Source organism: Aplidium turbinatum, chromosome 15 (assembly GCF_918807975.1).
Source record: "Aplidium turbinatum chromosome 15, kaAplTurb1.1, whole genome shotgun sequence".
NCBI classification, from domain to species: Eukaryota; Metazoa; Chordata; class Ascidiacea; order Aplousobranchia; family Polyclinidae; genus Aplidium; species Aplidium turbinatum.
In genome coordinates this window covers 20,948,193-20,962,507 of record NC_137486.1, presented here as the reverse complement: position 1 = coordinate 20,962,507, position 14,315 = coordinate 20,948,193, and positions in this window count along the sequence as shown.

The following is a 14,315-nucleotide window of genomic DNA, read 5'->3' as shown; positions in this document are numbered from 1 at the left end:
CAGTAAACGGGACGGACCAGTGCGATCTCATGCGGACCAGTGCAAATGGTGAGCCACTGGTCCGGTTGGCCAGTGCGAAAAAAAGTTAAGGTCAACCCCTGGTACAGGTAGCCTTATAAAGCTAAATTATAGGTTACCTTCAGTTTTCTAGAAAGTCAATAGATGCTTTCCATAGTATTATGAAGAGATCATCATATTCAGGCCAGAGAGCTACGCTAGCCGGCATGATGGAGATAACTAGCTTTGACAATTGACCTAAAAATCTAAATTATTATAAACATTGTGGTCACAAATGGTTCATTGTGTGACTGCTTTGCAGTAAGTTTAATTTGCGGCAACTCTGCAACTTATATGTTACACAAGGCATGTCAACATGCAAGCTTAAAATTTGACTGATCTGCTTCGCTTGATATTAGCCAAAATCTCTACTATAAATTGATGGTTTGAGTAGGCTTAGTCAATAAATGTACCAGTCGTCTTTATGTATATTTGAGCTAGCCTGGTACTTGGTATATATAATACAAATAAAAGAATAGATTTTGACACTCCTGTTTAAATCTGAAGAACATCTGGCAGAACTGGTAATGGGTACAACCTATTTCGTACCCTGAACAGTTCGTACTCCAATTTTATACAATCAATCATTTTATTTTTCGTCATTAACGCGTCCGGGACGAAAAAGATACTAACTACAAAAATCGATATCAACCTACCAGCACGTTAACGAACGGGAAAAGGTGGCAAAACCTTGAAAGGTTTAAAACGTGCCTGAATGAAAAATTATGTAGTAAGCTATATATCAGTAGTTAGCACGGCCACAAAACCCAAAAAAAACAAATAGCAAAAAATAAAACAAAAACAGAGAGAAGCACACATGTAGTAATGAATGACAGCCTAATGAAAAGTGTTGTGGATTGAATTTGCCAGTTCCAATATTGATGTGGATGAGCAGTCATAATAATAATAATAATAGGATGGAGAAAGAAAACCGGACATAAAAGAAACCCATCCTCAGGCAAAAGCCCGTTTCAATGTGGCCCAGGAGAGCAGGTGTTGAGCTCTTTCTACGGTTAGACTGCACATCACACAGTAGCCTAAAACGATTGAGGTTTGATATCCAGTTTAAGTTATTGTTTCTTGTCCTGGTGGGTGATGAAATGGATGAGCTGGTAGATGATGAAAAGATCGAGAGAAAAAACAAAGTCGAAGATCGGAGTTTTCACAAACATTTTAAATTTTTTCTCTTGATCTTTTCAGGGTATGAAATGGGGGTACGAAGTGTTCAGGGTACAAAATAGGTTGCATGCACATTGCACAGGTTATAGGGAAAGATTCATAATTTTTCCAACGTGAAACTAGGAGTTTTGCAGTGATCACACATTGGCAATTTGAATTCTTGAAATTATCATTTCAAATAAAAAGTATATACAATATATGCAATAGAAGATGCAAGAAAATAAATTTTAACTAGCTTGATTTTTTGATTATTATATAAGTACGTAAATGGATAACAAGAATAAAAAACTGTTTTTTATGTGGTCTCTAATAAATTATGCTGTCTGTCCTGTTAGCTCAGTAGTAAAGTGCTAGACCCAAGATCATGAGGGGCTGGTTTATACATTCGTTTTATTTTTTATCACTAATGTGTCAGGAAGAAAAGATACTACTAACTACAGTAGTCGATATTGGCCTACCAGCACATTAATGAATGGGAAAAGCTGGCAAAACCTTGAAAGGTTTAAAACGTGCATAAACAGTAGGCTACAGGTATATGTCTGTAGTTAGCACAGCTTTCAGGGTGTACGCTTGAGCAACACAGTTCAGGACAGCTCTCCAATCAGCAGCATCTAGTGCAGTGGTTCCCAAACTTTTTTGAGCGCGACCCAAATCTGAGTTTGGTGAACATCTCGCGACCCAAGACACAGGCAACCTATATAAACAATTTTACCACTCCACTGTTTTTGCAATCTTTGCCTGCTATAAACAAGACACAGACAACCAGTTGAAGGGTGGTCTACTGTAGCTCCTCTTGCTCAGAGTCTAAGTAAAAGTGCTAGATTCGTTGCTGAGTCAAACCGGCTTGGCTTCAGTGCCTCTTCTCAGTGCTTAAAAATACGCTAATTTTTTGAATGCGTTGGATGTCTCTGTAACTTGTTTTTCTTTAAGGATTCGTTTGACAACATTTTACAACACAGCCTAGTGTACATAGCGGCTTGCCAGCAGCACCTGGGTCGCAGATAAAAATGAACTTTAAATCAAAAAAAGTAGTTAAGAAATCTTAAATTGTCAACTTAAAGAATAATTTACGTTTACCGTGATTTATTGAAGGAAGTGACTTGAATGCCGGTAAAGCTGCTTGCCATAATTGATTTTGATAAGAGAAGCCGAATAAAAGCGTGTGATGCTCAATAGAAGAAAAAAAAGTTTATTTATAAATTAATTTACAACAGTCCGATTTTGGCAGATTTAGATCGTCTCTGCACGACCCATTTTCTGACCCTTCGCGACCCATGTTTGGGTCGCGACCCATAGTTTGGGAACCACTGATCTAGTGGATGGAATAATTCCCTGACAACAATATTTCAAGAATCGGTACAAGTAACTTCACTCTGCTAATCTCAGCAAATGGCCCTGTGTCAAAAGCCTCTCATATAGCTATTGATAGAAAGGTTCAGTGCGCAAAATTGACCACAAAAATCTAATAGGCCACTAACTTGACTGACACTGACAGAAAATAATCATACAATTTTTTTACACAAGCCCTGTCGTTATGCATGGCTTACCACAAACTGTTGCCAACGACAGAAAATATTCTAATGACATTATTTTGAGAAAATGAAATCACAACAACTTTTTCTTGAGCAAACAATTTTTTTTTTTAAACTAAATTTTTGTACAAGTTAATTTTCCCCCGATCAATAAAAATGAATGCACATAGCAAGCAATTGAAACAATCCTTTTTACTTTGAAATAAAACTTCAAAAAAATATATATCATGCTCCAGCGTTTCTTTTCACGATTTTTAACTTTTACATCAGTTTCTCATTACATCAGTATATTTCAATTATATAACAACTTAAAGGCATACTAAGTGGAATTTTCAAACGGAAATTAAGCATTAAAATGCGTAAACTGTACATTCAAGAATATATTTAAAAAAAAATTACCGAAAAAAATTTGTTTTCAATGGCACTGGCATGGCTAAAAGTCCAATGTTTCATTTATTTTCAATTTTTTCAAAATGACCAAAAAGTGGATACACTGCTCGAGAATACGTCACTATCGACAGCAATAACAAAAGCCACATTACCACATCTGATGTTTTGAGCAAACTGTTTGATGTTTTGATGTTGAAATCTGATGTTTTGATGTACATACAATCATACATACATACATAGCCTACAGTTAAGTCGCCGGCAGCAACAACTATCACCGGATCAGCTGATTGCTAGTCTATAGTGACGTAGACTGTACAGTCGCACGCTTTGCTACTCACGCCCATTCCCGTTATGAAAGCTTCGACAAAAGCACGCGCGGAATGTTGATCAGACCGCAATGGGGCAAACTTTTATTGAAAATCGTTTTATGGTAGCATATTATTAAACACAAAGAACGTGTAAATTCACCAAGTCAGGTTTTTCCTTTAGTGTCCCTTTAATAATCGCCTAATAATAATGATATTGTAACTATGAGTTCAATTACAGCTCAAATAATGATAATTGCCATTTGCCAATGCCTTTTCTTCAATGCAAGGTATTTTTTTAAAATTTTTATCCAAAACTAATCGAGCTGCACCTTTCTGCGCTACAACTTTATAACTTTATATTTCCGTCGTTACACATGCTTATGCTCTTCCTTTTTAAAGTTTAAAATAAGATGAGAATCTGGTGGTAAAAATAGATTTTTACCAATGGACAGTATTGTGTGCGTAACATGAAACACCATTTAAACTATGGTAGCCTATGACAAATTGCCCTTCATGATGTAACAAACACAATCGTACATGAAAATTTCATCAGCAATAATTATCCTAGGTATAGGCTACCGTAGTATCGTACCCATTTGAAGACAGATAAAAAAAAATGCATAAGATATAGCTCGCGGCCCCCCAGAGTATTGCAAATGGCACCCCCAGCCCCAGGTGCCCTCCTTTTGGGAACCACTGATCTAGTGAGTGGAAAGTAACTTGAAAATTTACCGAGTCAGCTAAGTTACCAAGGTAGGCTAGCATAAATAGGCCTGTAGGCTACAGGGCCGTTAAGAGGATAATTTGGGCCCGGTACTAAATGAGACCTTCGAGACCCAGATTAAAATACACTTCTAAAAAAATGCATTAAATCCAAAGAATATGCCGCGGTGGTTTCTTCAAGTTTCCTGGCCTCTTGAAAAAGTTACGGGCCCGGGTCTAAAAGTATCCCCTTGGATCCCCCTGTCCAGTGTCCACGCTACTGGGTCTGTATAGGCTATTGACTACTTGTTTTTATGTAATGACAAACCATAGTTTTTGTTGAAATAATGGTCAAAATTGTTTGATTTTCGAAAAATATTGTCGTTAGGTGGCAATATGGGGCATGTAGCTCAAAACACGTAATCATGAAATTTACAAAAGTATTGTTCAGGTGGCGGTTAATAATCAGCATTCTAGGACGGCCTAGGCCTTGCTTACATGTGGATTGTGTCACTAGGAAGAGAATCAACACGTGAACTTGAAGGTGACAAATACAAAATACTTGAAGTAGAAATAGCTTGAATGTGACATTTTTCTCTACATTGAAAGAGCTTGCGGCTATAACCGAACGCTTTCTTGTTCTGTTTGTCAGAGCAATCACTAAGCGTAGGGGTCCACTATTGGGTTTTACAAGGGGGGGGGGGGGGTAAGATGGTGCTCACACTGCCCTGTAATGCAGGCAACAGTGCAAGCAACGAGCCAAAATTGTTTGATTTTTGAAAAATATTGTCGTTAGGTGGCAATATTGGGCATGTGGCTCAAAACACGTTTTCACGAGATTAACAAAAGTATTGTCCAGGTGGCGGTTAATAATCAACATTCTAGGCCTTGCCAACATGTGGATTGTGTGGTTGAGAAGAAAATCAACACGTGAGCTTGAAGATGACAAATACAAAATATTTAAAGTAGAAATAGCAGTAATATGACCTCAGGTTGAGTGAAATTGACTTTCTCAATAGTGACAATTGTTGTGGTTCCAACACGAAAACAATTTACGTTATAAGCTCAATCAATGGACGACGGTGTTTTGTCTGAAGATATCACATCATGGACTTCCGTGGACGATTAAACGTGACAGGAAAAGCGTACAATGCCCTTGTCTAGAAATTTCTTCTCAAAATTAACGCAAGAAAGACGACGGACCAAGGTCGTAGACCTACTTTCAATTAACATCAACGCAAACCAAACAATTCGAGGGAAAGCCTTGAGCCATATAGAACCATGAACGTTGACATGGAGGTCCAAAAAGGACCCTAGATTATATTTTAGGGCCGAAACACTTTTTAAAGGGCCAATAATCTTTTGCTGCCTTTACTTGAAAATACATTTAATAAATTACGACATTATTATTTTTTCTTAGTGCAGATCACAAGACACTGCATTCCCTGATAGGCTTTTCCTGTTAGGCTTTTTAAGACATTTTAGAATTAATTTAAAATAGATACTGACGTAGGCCTAGGCCTAGCCTATCATGTGGATGAGGAAGGGCTAATAAGGTTTATGAAATAATCAAAATGTTTATATTATATCCATCAATGGTGAAATATCTTACAAGGTTAGATAAAAACTATCTTGACAAAAACATTAATTTCCAATGCTTTCAATAAACTGGACAAAATTGTTTACTTTTCAACCTCACACTTTGCAAAATATCTGGCAACTCTGATGTTTACAAAAAAAAAGAGATACAAAAAGCGGTGAAACTTTGTGACATATTCGCAGAGATGTACGTATACGCCGCAAATTCTACTCCGCATACTTGCGGCGTAGAATTTTTGTTTGCGCTAACGCTTGCGGCCACATTTTTTTGGATAGTTTGCGCTTGAGGCTACGCCGTAAAGTTTTCGCGGTTTTTTAGCGCATAGCGTCAACGCATACCTTTTAATTAATTTTTTTCTCTACAACACGCCAATATACCTTCCAGCGCTGCAGTTGAAAGAATGTTTTCAATGGGCAAAGACATATTGGAGCCAAAACACAGCAAAATGTCAGATGAACACTTTCAGATGCTTGTGTTTCTTCGTGGAAATTTAAAATAAAACTTGTTTGTTTCGAGTAGTTTATACCGTGTGAATGTTTGGCACCTAGCAAACAAAATTAGTTTGCGCTAGTGTATGCGCTGACGTTGACGCCGCCAACTTTTTTACAAGTTGCGTTGACGCATACGGCGTATATTTTTTCGAACGTTTGCGTTTACACTGACGGCGTTAATATTTTTTGTATGCGCGTCCATCACTGCATATTCGACATCATACCAATGGCGTAGCCTACGCAGGAATTTTTTATGGGGGGTAGAAAAAATTTATGAAATTATTCTAATCGGCACTTTGAGACAGAAACAAGGCGGGTTAAAGATGATAAAAATCTCTACAAACTCTGCGATTAATTATTATTTATTTATCAAATAAAACAAAATTTTGAAATAGGTTGTGTCTTGTTTGGAACATCCCAGAGTAAAAGTAGTCAGTTTATCTTAAAATCTACACTTTTACGCAATCCCACGCATTTTTGTCTTGACGATTTCTACCTTGTAGCCTACGATTCTCATGCATTGACATTTCATATTTCTTTTCAGCGCATAACGAAACCAAATGGCTGAAATCTCGAAATCAAAAAAGATACAAAAATTTTCCGTCAAAATGAATCAAAACACTGTTTTAAAAACGTTTCAACGTGACATTAAAGTTGCTCATGCTGGGACCTAGGAGATGTCCAATCAAACAGTGGTAACTGTTGCCTACTAAAAAAAATAGGCGAGCCATCAGCGAAAAACAAACTGGTTATAGCCTATTCAAGCTGGAAGTGAGCCTGGGTCCACAATAGTCTACAGTTTAGCTTCAAGCAGCTGTACTAAACTTATAAACAACAAAGGCAAGCAAAAAATTTAGAAATTGCGATGCCAGCTCAATTTTTCCCTTTTTTGTTTCGTCGGAGATACTTTCTTGGCTATAATTGTTGTATCACTACACAAATAATGAACTGAATTGACATACGTGCTTACAAAACTTGATTTGCATAAAACCCAGAGATGTACGTATGCGCCGCAAATTCTACGCCGCATACATGCGGCGTAGACTTTTTGTGTGCGCTAACGCTTGCGGCCACATTTTTTTGGATAGTTTGCGCTTGAGGATGCGCCGTAAAGTTTTCGCGGTTTTTTAGCGCATAGCGTCAACGCATACTTTTTAATGTCTTAGTTGTTGTTTGCAATTTTTTTTGTCAAACTGCGAAATGTTAACGTCTTGCAATTGCCCATTGTTCTAGTGTTGTGTCACAGTGTCATCTATTGTTCAGTCAGCTGGAGTTTGTTTGTATATCGCACTACTGCCTTTGACGCTAGAGTCCCACGTGGAGACTGAAGTCTTGCAGAAAAAATAAAAGAATTAGTTAAAACAACTTAGGCCTACTGAGAAATTACGGGTCAGAACAGAAATGTAATGTAAGCAAGCAAGTAGGTAGGTTGGTAATGCCGCTCCATGTAAAATGTAAACAATGACTTGGCTTCGTAGTGTGAAGTTTTTTTTAGTCAAGCAGTGTTGAAGGCGTTTGTAAGTAATTGTGAGCACTTTAATTTATATTAGTTAAGTCTTGCATTTTGGGGCAAATCAGAAACTTCTCAGACAATGAGCAGTGCAGCCTATGTATCTAAACAAACTCAAATATTTGGTCTCCGATCGTGATTGCTTGCATGATGTTGTACTCTGTATGTTATATGTAGTACATTACTTAGCCGGTTATTCTTGTTGTAGGCTATGTAGCGTAGACTGCGTAGTAATGTGTAGATCTACATACAGTAGGCTATCAAGCTAAGGTAATTTTTACTTGACAATTTATACATTCTGTTGCGTAAGTATGTAGGCTAATTATATATGTTTTGTAACTTGATGAGCAGATGAGCAGTTTAGCAAAACATGCATCCAGGGGCCAATTGTGAGAGGCTTTTGAGTAGCCTACTGCTAATAACACTAGTAATGCTAACTATCCCTGAATGCTAATAACAAAGAGTTGTGCAGTTCAGAATCTAAACTTGCTTGTGTCTGGCAGTTTTGTCTTCCATTAACCCACTTTTTAAAAATCTTATCAGAAAAAAGCATAGAGCTTACTGAGAGAATTATGGCATTAAAAGCAACATTAGTCTTATTCAAACGGAATTATTTTAAAAAGAGTGTTTTTTATAATGGATTTTTAAGGAGCGACAGTTAGTAGCCTATAATAGGCTACTAGAATTTTCTTGATAGGCATATGCTACAGTTTCTTACACTACACTATTGTATTCAGGGAATAACTTACGGTAATACTAATCTCCAAGTGAAATGGAGCATGATAATACAAATCCATAGTCCTACATGGAAAAGTATTTTAAGCTCTTCTTCGAAAGGCAAAAACTTATATTTTCAATGCCAGATGCGCCTTCCGGCCAAAAAGATAATTTCTTGTAACGAGAAATCGCGAAGTGGCTTGAAAAGTGTGTTGGTTCGAGTGGTTTATACCGTGTGAATGTTTGGCACCTAGCAAACAAAATGAGTTTGCGCTAGAGTATGCGCTAACGCTGACGCCGCCAACTTTTTTTAGAAGTTGCGTTGACGCATGCGGCGTATAGTTTTTCGAACGTTTGCGTTTGCGCTGACGGCGTCAATATTTTTTGTATGCGCGTACATCACTGATATTAAAACCTAAGAAAAATAGAAGATGACGCATTTAATTAAAGCCATGATAAGCCATAAAACAATACAAAAATTTGGAATATCAAGCTCAAGGGGAGTGGGGGCTGGGGGGTTAACCCCCAGCCTTGCGTACGTCACTGTATGATACTATCCTATGTTGACTGATGAGCAAATGGGCGCTATTCTAAAAAAAAACTTCAGAATTTCCTTGTCAAGAAAATCTTGTTTACTCCACTGATTGTCAGTATTGTTCCAGTAAACCATGAAACCAGCAGGATTCTACAATCAACTTTTTCTTTTGTCACGCCAGGTTTGCAGTCTCGGACCAATTTTTTGGTATTTCCAGTTACAAGATCTGTGTTTTTTTGCATTGATTCAATGTTTACAGATGATGAATCAATGCAAAAAACACTTGAGTTACTTACCTGGACAAAACTTCATTTCAACTGAAGGGGTCAAAGATTATTCTTGAACAGATGATTTTGTTTATCGACCTTTGAAATTTTGATTTTTTATCTGAAAGTTTTCTCGAATGGTGCGATTGTTTTGAGCGTGTCATGACAACGATTTAACGATTGCCAACTTTAATCAGTGGCCCTGACAAGGGGTGTCCAGGTGGCACTTTTGAACTCGGGCCTTGTATAACTTTAGAGGTCAAAACTTTTCCAGGGGGGACGAAAACAAAAAAAACGCAGCATATGTTTTGTTTTCTTTAAAAATGTTTAGGGGGTCTGGGTTTATCTTAGCACCAGGCTCAAAATATCCTCTCAATGACCCCTGCTTGGAATGTACTTTAAAGCCAGGAAACAAAACATGACTGAAGCAGGCTACGCACGATTGGCAGGTGACTACGTCTTGAAAAATATTATTTATAAGCTGAGCCATGGCCACCTAAAGATACGGCCTGATTTGTCACATTTTGCAGAAATTTCCAGGTTTTTCTAACTTTGGGCGAACGTTTAAATAATTTTTTCTAAAAATTAGATTTTTACGCTTTCTTTATTCTTTTCCCCTGATGACACAATAGGTTTTAACATCCTCACATGTCGAAAAACAAAGAAAATTTGATTTTAAAGATTTTAGTCAGACTGTTAATTTTCAATAACAGTCTGATTTTGCGTTTTTCAACTTATTTTTTCTCATTTGCTACTGCTTCCCCAAGGCAACAAAAAAGTTTTATGTCATGAGGAAACCGCAAAAAGTAAAAAAATCTCAAAAAATGTCAGTCAAGCACTAGCAGTAGCTGTAATCAAAATCTGCAAAATGTGACAAATCAGGCCGCATCTCCAGGTGGCCACTGGCCATGGCTGAGCATTGATTTGCACTCACCATTCCTCACAAACGTTATCACAAATTTAATTCAATGACAGCATAGATAACAAAAAGTACCATGCTTGGTTGCGTTTGTATGCGGTTTGTCTGATTGACGTCTGCAGACGTTGAATCAATGTAGAAATCACGGATTTTGCTGTCTGGGTTATTGCTTGATTGGAAGTGAAGACTTCTCTTCGGAAATAACCTTCACTGATATTATATAAGGTAACATCAATCCCTATGAAAGATATCTCCTGGTCAGCTGCGTAGACGAGTGATGAGAGCCCTGGTAGGACGTTCCAAAGGGCGCTGGTTCGACTCCGCTCAAGAGTAGGCTATACTGCTGGGTATTTGGAAGCACTTAAAGGGATGCCTGAATATGGACGCAAAGATTGGCTTTCTTGCTTTTCCATCCACTTAATTTAAAATCTTTATCTGCTGAGTGTAAGCCTGGTTGCGAAGAAACCGGGAAGAATCTTCTCTACACGCGTAAAGATGACTATGTTCCGCAATACTTTCTTGGAATTTAGTGCTGAAAACGATTTGACAATATTTCGTCCAACGTCGCATTCTTTGTGATTCCTGCGTCATCTTACTTGGTTCAACGACAAGTCGAAGCGTATCGAAACAATGGAGCACATTGTGGCGAGAGGAAGATGGTACACGCATGCATTGGAAGACGAATGTTTTGCAGCCTGTGATGACGTCATCGGAAGTTACAGCTCCGTCATTTCATTGGAATGACCGAACAGGTGGGACGTTTCCGGTTGGTTTGTTATGTGATTGCACGGGTTTGTGTATAGACGCGGTAAATGTATTCCCACCGGAAGCTGGTGACTACAGCTCTCCACTTCCGTTCATTGACAGGTTGAGTTTGGTAATGGTAGTGTGTCATGTGAAGTTGTAGTAAGTGTTTCGGGGATTTTCGATTAGTCATTGCACGCCAACTTACAGGTAAATCGCACTTGTGGCTTTGTTTTATTTTGACGCCGGATAGATTTCTTATGCAATACCTGGATGAGCAACTTTGACCAAAAGTTTGTTTTTTAACGTAGCCATAATGACAAAATACGCTGTAAAGACGGGAGTTGCAGAGCAAATGAAAGCTATTGGAACACGCTAAAACCGCAAAAGCGATATTGGGTGAATCACTGAGCCAGTGGCGTAGCCAGGAGGGGGGGGTTGGAGATTGCAACTTATGAAATAAGCTTACTTATGACAAAATGAAATATTTCAAGACGTTCGCAGTCAGTGGCGTAGCCAAAGGGGGGTTGGAGGTTGCAACCCTCCTTTTGGCACGCGTGTGACGTCACGATATTGAGAATGATGCTTTCAGTCTCTTTATGTCTCTAAAACAAAGTTTGCCTAATTTTAAACGAAACTGCATTAAAGAGCGAGTTTTGCCAATATCAAACATTCAAATGTCTCAGCCAGGAATTAGCAATAAGAAAACATAGAGACTTAGCTTTATTTCCGAAAAATGCCGAAGAAAACATGATCTTATTCTTTTGCTATGACACCGGACAGTGCCGTTTCACAGGAATATTCATACCCACATTTTTGTTGAAAATGCTCCCAGAATGCACCAAATTCAATGTAATTTTTCAAAATTTTATTTTGTTTGCTAATCAAGCGGTTTTATATCGTATCATCTTTTCTATCTCTTCGCTGCGTCATCCCTTCAAATAGCTGCCAACTCTCACTCCATTGTGCAAAGCTTAAACGCTCTTGTTTGACGCAGTTACAATTAAAGGCGTGAACAAAACACCACCATTGACATTCATTCGAAACTTCAAGTGGAGATTTTTGATACTTCAAACTCTTAATTCACAAATGGAATTAATGAAATTAATTTGGTTTAAATGAGATTGGAATGTATACATACGTCATTTCGTGTTGATTAAGATGAGTTTAACTTGTGACAATATTTACCAGGTCACCCGTATAACAATTAAAGCAAACAGCTTTCAACGTTTACTTAACTAAGTTGACTACGTATTTTATCTAAAGTGGACCTTCTTATATGACATAACAATGCTCAAGATTGTACGCAGGAGAGAGGGAAGGACTTTTGTCACAAAATCTCATTACAAAAGTATTCAATTTACAATTTTTAAACTTTGTATCTTTACTGAAACTGTACAGTTCATCAAAGTATGTTCTTGTGTGAAAACTAATTTGATGAAGTTTGTAGTTCTTTATTTGCCGCACTTCCATCTCCAGATCAATACACTGCTGTAGTTTGGGGAAGCTATATTCCTTTGTTTCTTGAAAAACAGGAAAAAGCGGCTAACATGTCGGGATGAAAACAATTGTTTGCGCAAAGCAAACCCTTGTGTTTGAGGGTTGCTCTTTGCACTTGTACACTTGTCTTTACAATAGTGCATATAATTTACGATCCTGTTTTGCAATGACTCGTAGCTTACCGACAAAGTCAGTGATCAAGTGGTTTGACCTTTATGTAAGGGTCATGCGAAAACTTCTTTCTAATCTGATCAAGCTGGCTCAAACGTTCTTCTCTGTTGGTTCAACGTAACGTGATGTAATTATTCTCCTGCCTCCCTCTAATTGTATTACTGTACAGTAACGCTCCAACCTCAAGAAAGGCTCTGGACATAAAAGATTGACCAAGCTTGCTCTTCACAGTTGCCGCACAATACCTTGCTATGACGTCAGGCATGAAATCTTTGCTTTTTCAAGAACATTTTAATCGAGGTATTCAATGACGTCACAAAACGCAATAGCAACAATAAGAATAGAATACAACGCACTGCGCTGGATTGGCACATTTTTATGATAAAATATAGAAAATAATTTATTCAAACTTTAGCACAATTTAATATCACTCATTTTCATAAGCTACAACAATATGATGAGATCATCTTCAGTTAAGCTTATTCAAGCAAAATAATTTCCTTTTTTATAACGTAAATACGAGATACATAAACTGGGGATCACCATGTCACCATTTTCTAAATCGTATAACTTTTGAGTGAAACAAACAGAGGATAAAAAAATGCGAAAATCAAGCTGATGGTTTCGCAATCGTTCCCCACTAAACTGCTTTCATTTTCAGCGCTAAACTTGGATATAAAAACGTTTAGTTTCCACCCGCTTATTGCACCTACAGTTCATTTTCTAGATATTGGGATTTGTACTTCTACCAAACGTTGTATTTGCCCCACAGACTAACTTGTATTAGTTTAAAAAATGTTTCGATCGTGCTAACATATACAGATATGAACACAATAAGAACAACCTTGCAAAATAACCACAAAAGACATTAATTCTTCGAAATTCCTGGCCTACCTGCATCCAGGGAACCGCCACATTTTCTTGCCTGGGGTGAAATGCAACAACAGAACACAAACAAGGTTTACACATTCTTGAAGTTTAGTTGGCACAGGTATCTCAAAACCGGTTATTTCGAAAGGATTGAAGTGAATTAGTTTAACTACCAGCAGTTTCAAGAAATAGTTCAATGAAGAAATAGCCTAATTCGCAAAGCAAGACTTGAGATTAATGCTTTACAGTAATTACATCATAATCGTAACATTGTCAATGCTATGTCGTTATAAACAATACAAAACATAATAATAAAAAAAACAGTACCGTGTTAACAAACTTGCACAGTATCTACGAAAAATTATGTTAGAACAACGATTGTTACTGTTTTGTGATGCAATAGCCTTTGGGCTTACTGACGTCACGAATCGTCTATGAGTTTAGACTCGGAAGTCTGACTTAACAAAGGATGCGTCTTTGTTTCAATGCTCTTAGCGTCCAAACTGGAAATTAAAAGAGTTGAATATCAACATTGTTAAGTTCAGAAAAACTTGTCGATTTAATGTTGTCGGTAAGATTCAAATTGATTTTTTGGAATCAGAAAAAGAATTTGACAAAATGTTTTCACGGTTCAATGAACATGGTCGCAGACAATCCTTCATAAATGCTGATTCATTTTATGATTCTAACATTTTGTGCCACATCATCAAACCTCACCAAGGTAGTTCAATGCAGTAATTTTTTTCCTCAACAATGTGTTTGTCAGTGAACTAACATGGCACTTCACGATTTCCTACCATTTTCCAAATTGGCGCCATTTAGAG